The following is a 15,308-nucleotide window of genomic DNA, read 5'->3' as shown; positions in this document are numbered from 1 at the left end:
ATGCAGACTTTTTCCAAATATGTTTTTTTCTTTGTTATTTAAATCTATTCTCATATATGAGGGAGATTTATCAAAACCTGTCTAGAAGAAAAGTTGCTTAGTTGCCCATAGCAACCAATCAGATCGCTTCTTTCATTTTTAACAAGGCCTCTGCAAAATGAAAGTAGCAAGCTGATTGGTTACTATGGGCAACTGGGCAATTTTTCCTCTGCTCAGGTTTTGATAAATCTCTCACAGAGTTTTCAAATTATACAACCGGCGTGCCTTCAGCTGTTGCGAAACTACAACTCCCAGCATGCCTGGACAGCCAAAGGCTGTCCGGGCATGCTGGGAGTTGTAGTTTTGCAACAGCTGGAGGCATGCCGGTTGGGAAACACTGCTCTACAGCATGTCACACGGTAGGATTTTGCTGTGGGATCTCTGCGGATGTGCGACGAGATTCGTGAAAAAGCCCATACTCGCCATTTCTTTCCTAAATCCTGTCATGTTCTCTGTATTTGAAGGTTGTACTCTACGCAGCATCCCGGCAGAGCAGCAGTGTTATTGTGACAACCGATTAAGCGCATATTGTCAGGCACGCGTACGCAGCATCTCCTATCTAGACATAAGGTACAGATGTCTTTACAATATACTCATGGATGATAGAAAGCCTTAAATACATTCCCTATCCGAGTGCTCGCCGTGTGTGTGACACAGTGATTAAGGTCCTGACAGGGAACACACAAAACCTTCTTTTGTTGGTATGACACGTCCGGTGGCAGAAGATCCGTCAATGCCAGTTCAGATCTGCTGTCAGCGTGACGGGAAACAGTCCTCGTACCTAATAACCAGATCTGGAAAATGCGTATTAAGCCAAAGGACTGCACAATAAGGCTAAGGAAAGAGATTATTTCATCCATCATTGAATTCCATGATATGTCGTTGGATGTTACAACCCCTTAAAGGAGTACTCCGGAGGAAAAAATAAGTGAAAATCAACTGGTGCCGGAAAGTTAAACAGATTTGTAAATTACTTCTATTGAAAAAAATTATTTTTCCAGTTCTTATCAGCTGCTGTATGCTCCAGAGAAAGTTGTGTAGTTCTTTCCAGTCTGACTACAGTGCTCTCTGCTGCCACCTCTGTCCTTGTCCAGGAGCACATGCCCATAGCGAACCTCTACTGCTCCGGACAATTCCTGACACAAACAGAGGTGGCAGTAGAGAGCACTGTGGTCTGGAAAGAACTACACAACTTATTCTGGAGCATACAGCAGCTGATACGAACTGGAAAGATTAAGATTTCTAAAAAAAAATTCACTCAGCAAATTTTCATTTTTGCTTTTTCATTTTTTCCTTCTCACCTTTAAAATTTGATTCTTTCAATTTTCAATTTCCAGACCCATATGAGAGCTTTTTATTTTTTTTTTATATATATTTTTTTTTAATGTGGGACCAATTGTGCTTTGTAATATTACTCATTTTCCCACAAAATATACTTAAAATCTGGAAAAATAAAATTATAATTGTAAGCGAAATTGAAATTTTTATTTTTTGGGAGAAGGCTTCTTTGTTACACTTTTTTCTTGGATGGTTAACTGACATGTTATCATTATGCTGCAGGATGGTACGATGACAACGCTGCCTAATTTGCATAATTTATGTCATGTTTTACTACTTTTGAACATAAATTTTACTTTTTCAAACAAAAGAGTGTGATTAAAATTGCCCTGTTTTGATCACTTTAACTTTTTTTTTTATTGTTTTTGCCTTTAGATCTATTTGAAGCAAATTTTTGCGCAATAATCTGTAGTTTCTTTGGTACCATTTTGGAATAAATTGGACTTTTTGATCACATTTCTTTTGGAATGTGATGTGACCAATTTAATTCTGGCATTTTTTCCCCTGTATGCTTACACTGTGCATGTTCATGAATATTGTACCAAATACCAAGCATGTTTACATTTTTTTTTTATGAGAAAATGATTCAAACTTTTGCTAAAGAAGGGTAAACTTATTATGAGTTAAAGAATACCTGTCACAAAACAATCTTTTTTAAACTAGCTCAAATTATATTTCCTAACTACTCCTAACACCCCTCCCGCCCTTAAATTTTTTTCTGAGCTTTAAAAAGCTGTGTATCATACCTTTCTCCTTGCTCACATTGTATGAGCTCCCAGTAGGAGAAAGTGGGCATTCCCCAGCAGGCACAATGTCACTGAAGCCTGCTAGGTGACCACTTCTGCCCTCTCATCTTTGCAGGCCTCTCTTTGCGGGCGGCACATGCAGCCAGCAGGCTCTCCTTCACAGGGAGGGAGGCTAGTATCATGGTCATGTAAAGGAGCGCAGCACACGGCAGGCACGGCACTCACTCCCGCTCTTGCTATGGGACACAGGCACTTCCTGAGTTTGGTCTCCTGCCAGGCTGGGAGGAGACCAAACTCACTGCTGGGCTTACGGCAAGGAAAAGAACAGCGACACCTAGAGGCCATTTTTTTAAATTAATTTTAAAAATACATAGGTTGACAATCTTAATAGAAAGGGATTTGCAAAGTGTTTTAGAATTGCATAAGGAAGAATACATCAAATTTTTCACTTGGTGACAGGTACTTTTTAACTAATATGTACAGTATATAGCCGATCCCCCCCCCCCCCTTCCACAGTAAGGGTTCAGGGGCACAACCAATTTTGGGCCTTTATGAATTTTTTTTTTTATATTTTTCCATCTTACTTAACTTTTTTTGCAGGATGATTTGGACTTTCAGTTGTCACTTTTTCTGCTTAATAGAAGGTATTTATTGATTTTGATGGGGTGAGGGCTGTCAGGGCATGCTGGGAGTTGTAATTTTGCCACATCTGGTGGTCTACAGTTTGAAAAACAATCATACATAAGCCTTATTGTCTAGTATACCAGTATGTATTTTGCTGCTTTCTAAATTGTCAGATACCAATAAATCTTTTCTAACAATAGTTTTCGTTTCCCTCATAAATGTCACAATTCCCCTCAATACTAATAAACGTTCCATTCAGCAATGTGTACAGGGCTTCTGGGTAACTTTCTGTACATTTATAATGGAGCGTGTTCTAATGAGACGCCTTAATGGGATTCCCCTCCATAGTTTCCTATCAGTGGTTACATGATAAATTTCTGTCGTGACCATATGCATGGGATTTTGGCCAGGAATGGGTTAAAGATGATGAAATAATCGAATAACTTTTGAATTCTAAAACTTTGTAGGAATCGTATTTTGAAAACGTAATTGACTTTGATTTGTGGCCTCTTTGGATGTTGATCGCGTTGTGGTCATTTGACCTTTGTAACTTCGCTTTCCTTAATTTGCTTATTCTTTTGTGGTCATTGGCTTTGACCAAAATCTAGACAGAAAACATTGCAGATAAGGTCCCAGACACATTACTGCGGGGACAATTGTGTCCACATCAATCACATCTGACATTGTTGTATAAAAATGACTCCAATCAAAAGGACAGCAAAGCCTAAGATGCCGGCTCCTTTATATAACAAGTACTTTGGGCAGTCGATGGACATTCTGAAAACTTTATAGAACTAAAGATATTTCCAGAAAAAAAGCAAAGCCATATGTATATTTACATACTATATCTTCCATTTCTCCACTGCTTATTTGTAACCCATGATGCCATTCAATTGAATTCTGCATGCCTCTAGGTTTTCCTTGAAGGAACATACTTAACCCCTTAAGGACACAGAACGTAAATGTATGTCCTGGTGAGGTGGTACTTAACGCACCAGGACGTACATTTACGTCCTGTGCATAACCGCGGGCATCGGAGCGATGCCCGTGTCATGCGCGGCTGATCCCGGCTGCTGATCGCAGCCAGGGACCCGCCGGCAATGGCCGACGCCCGCGATGTCGCGGGCGTCCGCCATTAACCCCTCAGGTGCCGGGATCAATACAGATCCAGGCATCTGCGGCAGTGCGCGATTTGAATGAATGATGGGATCGCCCGCAGCGCTGCTGCGGGGATCCGATCATTCATAACGCCGCACGGTGGTCCCCTCTCCTTCCTCCGTCCGGCTCCCGGCGTCTCCTGCTCTGGTCTGTGATCGAGCAGACCAGAGCAGAAGATCACCGATAATACTGATCTGTTCTATGTCCTATACATAGAACAGATCAGTATTAGCAATCATGGTATTGCTATGAATAGTCCCCTATGGGGACTATTCAAGTGTAAAAAAAAATGTAAAAAAATGTAAAAAAAAATTAAAAGTAAAAAAAAAGTGAAAAATCCCCTCCCCCAATTTTTCCTATTTTACCCCCAAAAAGCGTAAAAAACGAAAAAAAAAAGTCCAAAATTCCTACTTTTTTAATACATTTTATTAAAAAAAAAATTATAAAAAATTAATTAAAAGTTTTTTATATGCAAATGTGGTATAAAAAAAAGTAAAGATCATGGCGCAAAAAATGAGCCCCCATACCGCCGCTTATACGGAAAAATAAAAAAGTTAGAGGTCATCAAAATAAAGGGATTATAAACGTACTAATTTGGTTAAAAAGTTTGTGATTTTTTTTAAGCGCAACAATAATATAAAAGTAAGTAATAATGGGTATCATTTTAATCGTATTGACCCTCAGAATAAAGAACACATATCATTTTTACCATAAATTGTACGGCGTGAAAACGAAACCTTCCAAAATTAGCAAAATTGCGTTTTTCGTTTTAGTTTCCCCACAAAAATAGTGCTTTTTGGTTGCGCCATACATTTTATGATATAATGAGTGATGTCATTACAAAGGACAACTGGTCGCGCAAAAAACAAGCCCTCATCCTAGTCTGTGGATGAAAATATTAAAGAGTTATGATTTTTAGAAGGCGAGAAGGAAAAAATGAAAACGTAAAAATTAAATTGTCTGAGTCCTTAAGGCCAAAATGGGCTGAGTCCTTAAGGGGTTAAATAGATTAGGGGTTTCAAAAATAACAAGCCTATTATACAACTAGCTGAGTACCTGGCGTTGTCTGGTCTTCCTACGTAAACCTTGTGGGAAAGGAAAAGCAACAAAAGCAACAGAAAAGGATGCTCTTGTGCTTGTATTCCACCCTCATATCCCAATCTTATATCCCGTCCTCATATCCTGCCCTCATATCCCATCCTCATAACCTGTCCTCTTGGTCCGTCCTCATATCTCATACTCATATGCCATCCTTATATCTCGTTCTCATATTTCTGCTCATATCCTTACCTCATTTCCTGTCCTCATTTCCTGCCCTCATATCCTGCCCTCATATCCTGCCTTCATGTCCTGTCCTCATATCCTGCCCTCATGTCCTGTCCTCATATCCTGCCCTCATGCCCTGTCCTCACTTCCCGTCCTTATATCTCATCCTCATATCCTAACCCTGTTTTCCCATTTTCTTTCCCCTCTGCATGAACTATTCTCGGCAGGATGTATATAAAGGTTAATGTGGTAGCTTGGGGGGTGTAGGGTTTGGGGAGTGTAGCTGTGCAGGTAATAAAGGGTGCTTGTTAACCCTTGCTATTCGTGACGCCAGGGCTCCTCAATAAAGCTTTTCCTACCCCCGCCCTTCCCAGTAACGATAGGTAGGTAGATGATACTGAGTTTTAGTAGATAGTAATAATGGATTGTCCACAACTGGAAAGCTTCTGTAACAGCTTTAACTTTACTGAAGATTTTCTTTACACTTCATCAACATAACAGTCTCTCATCAATACAGCTTCCTTTTGGAGATTGACAATGGTTGGGACTTTAGCTTTAAGAGTCTCTAGACTATTGCGCTGCTCCACTGGATTTAGAGAATTAGTTGCGGTCCAGTAGTCACGCTAGTATTAGCAGGAATTAGTATAAGACTCACGATTTTTGGTTCTGCTGAGGCCGTAGGTTTTGAGGCCTAGCGTGTCGTTGAAAGTTGCGTAGCACAGCGTCCTGTTAGTCCGGCATCCACGAGAGCAGCAACCCAAGAGAGCGATAATTGGATGCAGCTCCCTTATATGGGCAGGGGCTGGACTACAGCTAATTGGTCCAAATGGATGTCAATCCCCATTACAGAGAATGCTGGGTAACACGTGACCCAAGGACCTCCTTAGGTCCTGCAACATACCATAGAGGTTACTTACTTGGTCACATGACCGAAGGTTCTGTGACGCTGAACATGGTAAGTACTATACATTCCTATATAATATAGATAGAATTACTAATATATACATTTATTAATATACAAGTTAAACTTAAGGAGAGGTGACTAGGGGCTGTCCCACCTGAGGAACCCTACCTGAACGTAGTTACTCTGTCTTTGGGGACCTCTATACTAGGTACTGGATGCAATACGGTACCAGGACACCTCATTAATAATCTCTGCAGCCCCAGAGTTACATAATCAGGATGTATACCGGTAAATTCACATAGAGCTTAAGACAAAAAAACAAAAAACAAATCTAACTAGGGCAAAATTATAGAGAGGGCAAAAGGGACAAATGCCCAAGGAACATATATAACCTAGGAGGTTTCACCTTTTTGTTTTTCACAATTCTTCTCACGCAGTCCCATAGCAAGGCATGATAGCTGATCACATAGACAGGGAGTCCAACTGAAGGGATCCCCACAGATTGCTACAGCAATTGCCTTGTACATGTATGTGACATAAAACATATGGGCAAAGAAGCTGTAATAACCATGGCTAATAGTGAGAGAAACCTAAAATGAGAGAAAGCCCTGAATTTTGCCAATGTACCCCTTAGATGGCGGGAACATTAGTGACTGTGGCTTTTAAGTGGTAAGACAGAGGGAAGTAGGGTTGCAGGGTGCCAATGGCAGTCTGTAAATTAATGAAAGTTTGCAGATTTGCTAACTTTGTTCTTTGCTAACTTTGCTAACTTTGTTCTTTAGACCGGGGTGAGATGCAGTAGATTTTCAAAAAGCTTGATATACTGCCAAAAATCTAGCGCAAAGTTAGAACTTGCACGTTTTTGGATATCCTCCCCCATGACTCCCAGAATATGATCAGAAATAGTTCATTTACCGTATTTTTTGTCATATAAGACGCTCCGGCATATAAGACGCACCCAATTTTAAAGCATAAAATCCAGAAAATAAAGATTCTGAACCAAATATAAGGTAAAGTATAGGACAGTGATCTTCAACCTGCGGACCTTCAGATGTTGCAAAACTACAACTCCCAGCATGCCCGGACAGCCGTTGGCTGTCCGGGCATGCTGGGAGTTGTAGTTTTGCAACATCTGGAGGTCCACAGGTTGAAGACCACTGGTATAGGAGGTAGTACTCACGTGTCCCCGCCGCTCCGGACCCATCACCGCTCATCACCGCTGCCCTGGATGTCGTCCTCCACCGATTTCGCCGCATCACCGGGGTGTCCCCATCGCTCCGGGAACATCTCTGCTGCCCGATATCCTTGCTCTCCGTCGCCGCCATCACGTCGTTAAGCATGCCGCTACGCACGCCACTCCTATTGGATGACGGGACGGTGTGCACGACGACATGATGACGACGAAGGAGAGCGCCGGCCATGCAGGGGATCCCGGCACGGAGCCGACACAGAGGAGGCAGGTAAGGTCCCTCCCAGCGTCCTGTAAGCTGTTCGGGACGCTGCGATTTCACCGCGGCGGTCCCAAACAGCCCGACTGAGCAGCCGGGTTAGTGTCACTTTGACTTCAGACGCAGCGGTCAGCTTTAATCGCCGCGTCAGAAGGGTTAAAACAGGGCATCACCGCGATCGGTGATGTCCTGTATTAGCCGCGGGTCCCGGCCGTTGATGGCCTCAGGGGACGCCGGTTTTAATGTTTATTTGCCGTATAAGACGCACCAACTTCCCCCCCCCCCCCCCCAGTTTTGGCAAAGAAAAAGTGCATCTTATACGGCGAAAAATACGGTATTTTTTAAAATATGAAGAACTATATAATTGTACTATTATTATAATGTATTTATGCTGCCACATTAAAAGAGTAAAATGTGGGGGTAAAAAACTATAATAGAATTGTTGTTTTTCCATCATCTAAAAGTAAATCTATACATAATATGGTGACACAAAATAAAATAAATAAATATTCTGTGGTAATTAATGCCAAAATAGGCTCGGTCCTTAAGAAATAATACGTGGCCGTAACTATGTAGCTTTTACTAAGATTCATTACTTGGGGTTGCATTTTCCTTGCATAGCGCTCCAATGCCCGAACTCCCCAAGGTGCTCTCTAGAAGAAATCTGTGGATAGATTGTGAGGTTTTATTGTCATAGGTAGAGGGGATAAGCAGCTGACAGACTCTACTTATCTCTATGAGCAGAGTGTAGGGGCTGCTAAGTAAGACAAATCGACTGCAGACAGAGGCAGAACTTGTCACCAGCTTTAACCCTATATAACTACCAGCAACTCCTTCTACATCAATAATGTTTCCTACTGTGCCTGTATGTCCTCCTGCCGGTCCTCCTGAAAAATAATAGTTTTAGAATTCTCCTGCACCGTATGCTTATTAGGGGGAACTAACTATTGGAGTGTGCAGCATTCTGACGTAGTCACCATGCCCTGGTCTGTAATCACGGGCAGCCCGGGCACAACCAACATCTCCGCTCTGCTGACTGTAATCTCATGCAGGTCCAGGTCCTCTTCAATGAGAAGAGCAGTGACATCGCTGTCAATCACAGCTGATCGCGCCTAAGTAGGTGTGATCAGGGAATGAATAGGCGTGCTTACAGCTTGGGGAGCAATGACTACTTAGGGCAGTTCCTAAAATGGACAGCAGAGGTCAGCAGAGAGCACTGTGGTCATGACATCACAGGAAATGCATTTCTTTTTGGATTTCTCTTTAAAGTATACAGCTCCTAAAAAGTACTGGAAGGATTAAGATTTTTTAATAGAAGTGATTTACAAATCTGTTTAACTTTCTGGCACCAGTTGATTTAAAAAAAAAGTTTTCCACGGGAGTACCCCTTTAAGGTACAGTTTGCATTTATACCCTATTATAGCTGTTTACAGCTCTTTGCTGCAAAAACAACTGACAAATTCCCTTAAATTATTGAAACTTTGCAAAAGTCAAAAGTTAAGATTGGTCGTGGTCTCAGTTCTGAGACTTCCTCCATTCTTAGATATAGCTGAATGAAGTGAGCACCAATGGCCTTCAATCCCTGGGACTCAATACAGAAGGTGGATTCCATAAACTATAATGGAGCTCTTCTCCTGTAATCAGACAGACTGTATGATGAGACCCCGACACATCTTTACTTTTGACACGTCAAAAGCCCTAATTTAAAATCTGGTAAAATGGTGTCTATGACATGTCAGGGAGAGATGGGCAACCTCTGCACCCCTTATAGCCATGCTCTTGACTGTAGGAAACATGTGAGGGTATTTAAAGGGGTACTCCAGTGGAAAACATCTTTTTTTTTTTTTTTTTTTAATCAACGGGTGCTAGAAAGTTAAACCGATTTGTAAATTACTTCTATTAAAAAACTTTCTCCTTCTAGTACTTAATAGCAGCTGTATGCTAAAAACACACGAGCGTCAGGCGCTCCCACACTAGAACAGTCATGGCAAAGAACATAAAACCATTGCAATACAGAAGCATGTCAACAGTATACGACAAGTAAGCCTCGATCACGAGGAGAGTGGTATAGGGGGTACTAGATGGGTGAGGAAGTAGAATGTCTACGAGTACACAGAGCCCACATGATGCTGCAGGTAGACGTCTACAGGCACATAGCTATGTGGGTGGGTGTAAAGGGGGGTAGCGTGATCGTTACTGTGGGGGAGCAGTACGCTATTGTGCGAAACAACGCAACATTCTGAACATAGATGGGACAGACGTGGTGCGATGAGAGAAGGTGTGGCAGTAAAAGTAGAAGGAGAATAGGAGGGGGGGGGGGGGAAGAGAAAGAGAGGTAAGTAAGAGGAGAAGGCAGGTGAGAACCTAGAACTTAGGAGGTAGGACTTACCAGGCGACCCGGGCCGATCCAGGGCATCCCCCCACATCCAGCAGTGGTACATCAGATAGTTGGAGAAGAGGGGGCTTTCAAGTCGGGTTGGAGAGTATGAGCTCTATCCTCAGGTCCCCCGAGATAGGGGGGTGATGCCAGAGCAGGGTTGAGGTGAATTTCTTTTTTGTCTTGTCCACAGTGCTCTCTGCTGACACCTGATGCCCGTATCAGGAACTGTCCAGAGCAGGAGAAAATCCTCATAGGAAACCGATGCTACTCTGGACAGCAAAGAATGTCCTCTGTAGCATACAGCTGCTAATAAGTGCTGGGAGCATAAAGATTTTTTAATAGAAGTAATTTACAAATCTGTTTTACTTTCTGGCACCAGTTCATTTAAAAAAAAAAAAGTTTTCGACCAGAGTACCCCTTTAATGAACCAATCATAGTCCCTTATCCATTCATTTTTGGGGTGCAAAAAGAAGCAAACAAAATGCACTTGTATATGACAATAGTCATGTTTTGGTGATTTGGGTTTTACACAATTATGAATGTGGTTCTGCCCCTGAAACATGCTCTACTGTTCTTCACAGGGGTTGTCCAGTCGCTTACATTTCTTTTTTAATGGTTCAGAATGTTGCAAAATAGTAAATCATACTCACCTTACTGATCCCTACGTAGACACTTCATCAAGTGGAACCAGAAAGTACAGAGACAAGAGGTGGATCAGGGTCTGAACGGGAACAGTAGGGGATCAGCAGAGTCAGTATGACTTTGTTTATTATTATGGCATTTGGAGTCATTTCTAAAAATAAATAAAAAATATAAAAATAAATAAACAATAAATAACAATAATAAATAACAAAAAATAAATAAATAAAAAAAAGTTTTTGAACAAAAAATGGAAAAAAAGAAAAAATGTTAACATTTTAAAAACATTTAAAAAAAATATTTTTTTTATAAAATAAATACAAATTATTAATTTGGCTGTCCGGGCATGCTGGGAATTGTAGTTTTGCAACAGCTCTAGGTACACAGTTTGTAGACCTCGGGTATATTTTTGGATCCTACAGAAAACTCTTCACTCTTCGCTCCCTTTATCTTCTAACAGAAGCTGGCAGGTCTTGGCCCTGGAGTCTGCACTAATCTGCAGACTATTGCTCTACTATTCACCACCATAACTGAACCTTTTCATATTATAATTTATTTTGCGAATTCTGCTTCATTACCAAATGCACCTAAACACAAAATATTCCCACATAATAACATCATCTCGGCATTCCGAATCTTTTTTTTTTTACCGATCTATGCTCCGAGCCTCCAAAAGAGGGCAGTGTTGGTGCAGAATTCCTTTAAGGTCCCAAGTCCTGGCATTTACCATATAAATACAGTACATCTCTCTACCTCTCTCATTCTCTCTTTACCTGGTGTTTAGAAGTTTCTACATGCAAACTTAACTGTATTTTACGGAAAGCAATATTTTTTGGGCCAAGAAATATCTCCTCGGTCAATAATAAGAGAGCGCAAGCAAAGAAGACATAAAAAAAAAAAAAAAAAACAGAATGGAAAAAATAATGGATCCACCACCCTACCATAGCAGAACAATGCTAGGATTCGTCAATGGGGGAAATGCAAATGAGCCGGGAATGATAGATTTATTTGTCATTAGGCAACACGAGTTTTACAACTCTATCTCCTAACTGTTGAAAGGTTAACATGACTCCCCGTGCTGACATTTGGTAGCCCATCATTTTATTGTGCTGGATATCAACTTGTTTTTCTTTCTTTTTGTTAAGTATTGCCAGAGAATCAGGAAGCAATCAAAATCCCCGACCGCACCGAGCGACATTCCCAGGCTCCTTCATATCCACTTTCGATATGATTCAATTAGAGAATTACTCCGCGTAGAGTGGACGAGTCGAGTAGCTTTAATTTGGGCGCAAAATAATAAAATAAAAAAAAATGTATTTCCTGTCTTTGATTGCTCCAATGAATTTCGATGCTGCGTATTTCATTATAATTAGCCGCGGATAGCCAGGAAATGTTTGCATTGTGGCAAGGACCGCAATCTAATGGTGTCGTATTATCCTGCAATGCAATTCATAGCTCATTTCTGATGCAGAAAATATCATATTTGTTATATGGTATACAGGGAGCAGGGTGGTGAATTAAAAAGACTGGCCTGGAGTCCACAAACAGAGCTGATCCCGGGAGGGTGCGGGCAGTGGGGCGCACCTAGGCGCAAGTGGAGCAGAGTAAGAAGAGGCGCTTATGAACTGCAAAGGAGTGCTGTTATTAGCTTGGATGCTGAGCAGGCAAGGGAGGAGTTAACAAGTTCTGATATCAAAGGGAAGTCCATGACAGTGTACACAGCGGAAGGAGTTAATCAGTTAAAGAGTACCCCTCATAAAATTTTTAAAAATATATTTGATAGTTTATTATATATAACACAATTTACTAATAGGGTTCTATTAAAAAAAAAATATTCTTCTACGTTTTTTTTGTGTTTAAACTTTTGGCCACTAGGGGTCTCCCTAGGAGTCAATTTTTTTGGTCATTTCGGACTCATGTCGGCCTGGAGTCCAAAATCTGACACTCAGCGCAGCTCCCGCCTGTCAAGCAGACAGGGGGGAGCGAGTGCTGTGCGAGCATTCCCTGCCAGGCGCGCTCCTGACTCTGCTGGCCAGCGGCGTCTCAGGCTCCTCCCGCTGACAAGGAGAGCCGGTGTGAGGTGGATTTTTCAAACCCATGCAAAAGTCGGACCGCAGTTCGACTTTTGCATGGGTTTTAAAAATCCACCTCACACCGTTCCTGCCCTGCACTCTGCCTGTACGCGCGCTCCCAAGAGGGAGCGCAACATACAGAAAAAAGGGCGGATGAGGCCCGGCAAGGCTTCAGATGAAGCCCACTTCCTCCCTTCTCAGACGCTCCTCTGAGCTACCGAAGATGAACATAAAAAGGTATTTTATGTGGTTTTTAAGTAAAATAAACGCTAGAATAGATAGAGTTAGAGACAGGGACAGATGGGGAGGGGGATTAGGGAAAGTTTAGTTGATAATAGGTACTCTTTAAAAAGATAGCCACGCCCACTCACGGCACGCCAAAAAATGATCGTGCATCCAGATGTCCATTACCCTAGGATCGGTCCCATCCACAGCTTTCATCCAAAAACAGTGCCACAGCTGTCTGAAGATTGTCCCAAGATTGTCTAGGGGGGGGGGGGAGATTTATATAAACCTGTGCAGAGAAAGTGGTGCAGTTGCCCATAGCAACCAATCAGAACGTCTTTCATTTTTAAAGTGTCCTCTGAAAATGAAATAAGTGATCTGATTGGTTGCTATGGACAACTGCACCACTATTCCTCTGCACAGGTTTTGATAAATTTCCCCCCTCCCTAGGTCTCCAAACTGTGGACCTCCAGGGCTTGCTGGGAGTTGTAGTTTTGCAACAGCTGGAGGTCCATGGTATGGAGATCAGTGATCTACAGTGTCATCTTTTGACGAGCGGTTCATTGTCTGCTCCTTCTCTAAGATGGAGCCGTTACTAACAGCTCCCATTCTTAGGCCATGTTCACAATTAAGAATTTCTGAGAGGAATTTGTTTTGCTCGGAAAGTCCATTGCAGCAGAGTTCCATTGTTTTCAAGTGCACATGGTGGAAGCATCTGCCACAGAAATTCCGATTATGGCCTTCGCAGAAAGAATTGTCATGTCAATTATTGTTACGGAATCCTCTAAGAAATTCATTGCTTTCTAAGGAGGCGCTGCATTTCCGATCGGTCCTATTGCCAGCATGTTGTGCCGGTGCCCACTGTTTGCGGAAAGTCTGACAGGATATTTAGCAAATATTCATCTGTGTGAACATAAGCTTAGAGGAACCTTTTCACCATGGCTCTTATTCCAGCCATTTAACTCACATTAAAGTTTTTTGTTTTTTTTATCAACTGGTGCCAGGAAGTTAAATAGATTTGTTAATTACTTCTATTTAAAAATCTTAATCCTTCCAGTACTTATCAGCTGCTGTATGCTCGAGAGGAAGTTGTGTAGTTCTCAGTCTGACCACAGTGCTCTCCACTGTCTGTGTCAGGAACTGTCCAGAGCAGGAGCAAATACCCATAGCAAACTACTCCTACTCTGGACAGTTCCTAACATGGACAGAGGTGTCAGCAGAGAGCACTATGGTCAGACAAAAAAGAAATTCAAAAATAAAAAAACCTTTCTCTGAAGCATTCAGCAGCTGATAAGATGAAATTAGATTGTTGAATAGAAGTAATTTACAAATCTGTTTAACTTTCTGACACCAGTTGATTTAAAAAAAATAAAATAATAATTCCACCGGAGTACCCCTTTAAGTGCCCCTTAGGTGATAAATACAGTGACAGTACGTAACACTTTTGTAATACGAGATACAAACCTATAAACATTTACGTCATAACAAAAGTACTCTGTACTGTCACTGCATTTTCTATCTTTTAAATTTTTGCATATCTTATGTGTTTTCATCTTTTGTAAAGGCTTAATGTGAGTGAGGGAGGTTCCAGCACTCACATGACCCCTACGAATTCTGGTCCTAAATAGAGATTTATGTGTGACTAAGGGTGCAAGTGGTACCCGAAACGCATCATCTCTGCTTTCACTGTATTGTATTACGTTTTTACATGCAATATAAAATAAATTTGTCATGAAGTGGCCCTAAGCTGTCGCTAGAAACACTTTCCCTGCCTACACTTGCCCATCCGCCCTAAATGGCGGATTGACAACTTGGAGCCGGTCCCTTCATAGCGCTAAAGTGCAATGGCGTCAAGGTCAACAAAACATAGTTGGGGAAAAGGTCAGGAACATACGGGAATACAATAACCAGAACAGATATCTAAATACAAACTAGGCAGGATATACTAACATACAGTTTAGAAACCGTTAGAAATCCCCCAAAAATGACCCCATTATGAAAACTGCACCCATCAAAGTATTTAAAGTGACATTCAGAAAGTTTGTTTACCCTTTAGGTGTTTCACAGGAATAGCTGCAAAGTGTAGGCGAAAATTCTAAATCTCCTTTTATTGCACTAAGGTCTTGTAGCCCCAAAGTGTTAAAAGGAGAAAAAGCACCACAAAATTTGTAGCCCAATTTCTACCGAGTATGGAAATACCTAATATTTGGACGTAAAGTGCTCTGCTGGCGAACTATAGGGCTCAGAAGGGAAAGAGCGACAATGGGCTTTTGGAAATTGAGAATTTTTTTGACATGGTTTTTGGGGGGCATGCCACTTCCTAAATGAAGCCCTCATAGTGCCAGAACAGCAAAAAAAAATAATCACATGGCACACCATTTGGGAAACTACACCTCTCAAGGAACGTAACAAGGGGTAAAATAACCGGTAACTTCCCACAGGTGTTTGACGAACTTTCATTAAAGTTGG

The 15,308-nt window shown here is 41.6% G+C and overlaps 1 long non-coding RNA gene across 1 annotated transcript; it reads left to right on the top strand.

The window, feature by feature from the left end:
• Positions 1-326: 326 nt before the first annotated feature.
• On the top strand, positions 327-11,796 carry LOC130285255 (uncharacterized). Its single transcript, XR_008847315.1, has 3 exons — positions 327-398; positions 504-609; positions 11,688-11,796. It is a non-coding gene; the product is annotated as an uncharacterized LOC130285255 (long non-coding RNA).
• The last annotated feature ends 3,512 nt before the right edge of the window (positions 11,797-15,308 follow it).

The sequence above is a fragment of the Hyla sarda genome, chromosome 8, assembly GCF_029499605.1.
Source record: "Hyla sarda isolate aHylSar1 chromosome 8, aHylSar1.hap1, whole genome shotgun sequence".
Lineage (NCBI taxonomy): Eukaryota > Metazoa > Chordata > Amphibia > Anura > Hylidae > Hyla > Hyla sarda.
The sequence above is the reverse complement of the archived record's forward strand: the minus strand, read 5'-3'. Positions and strand labels throughout refer to the sequence as shown.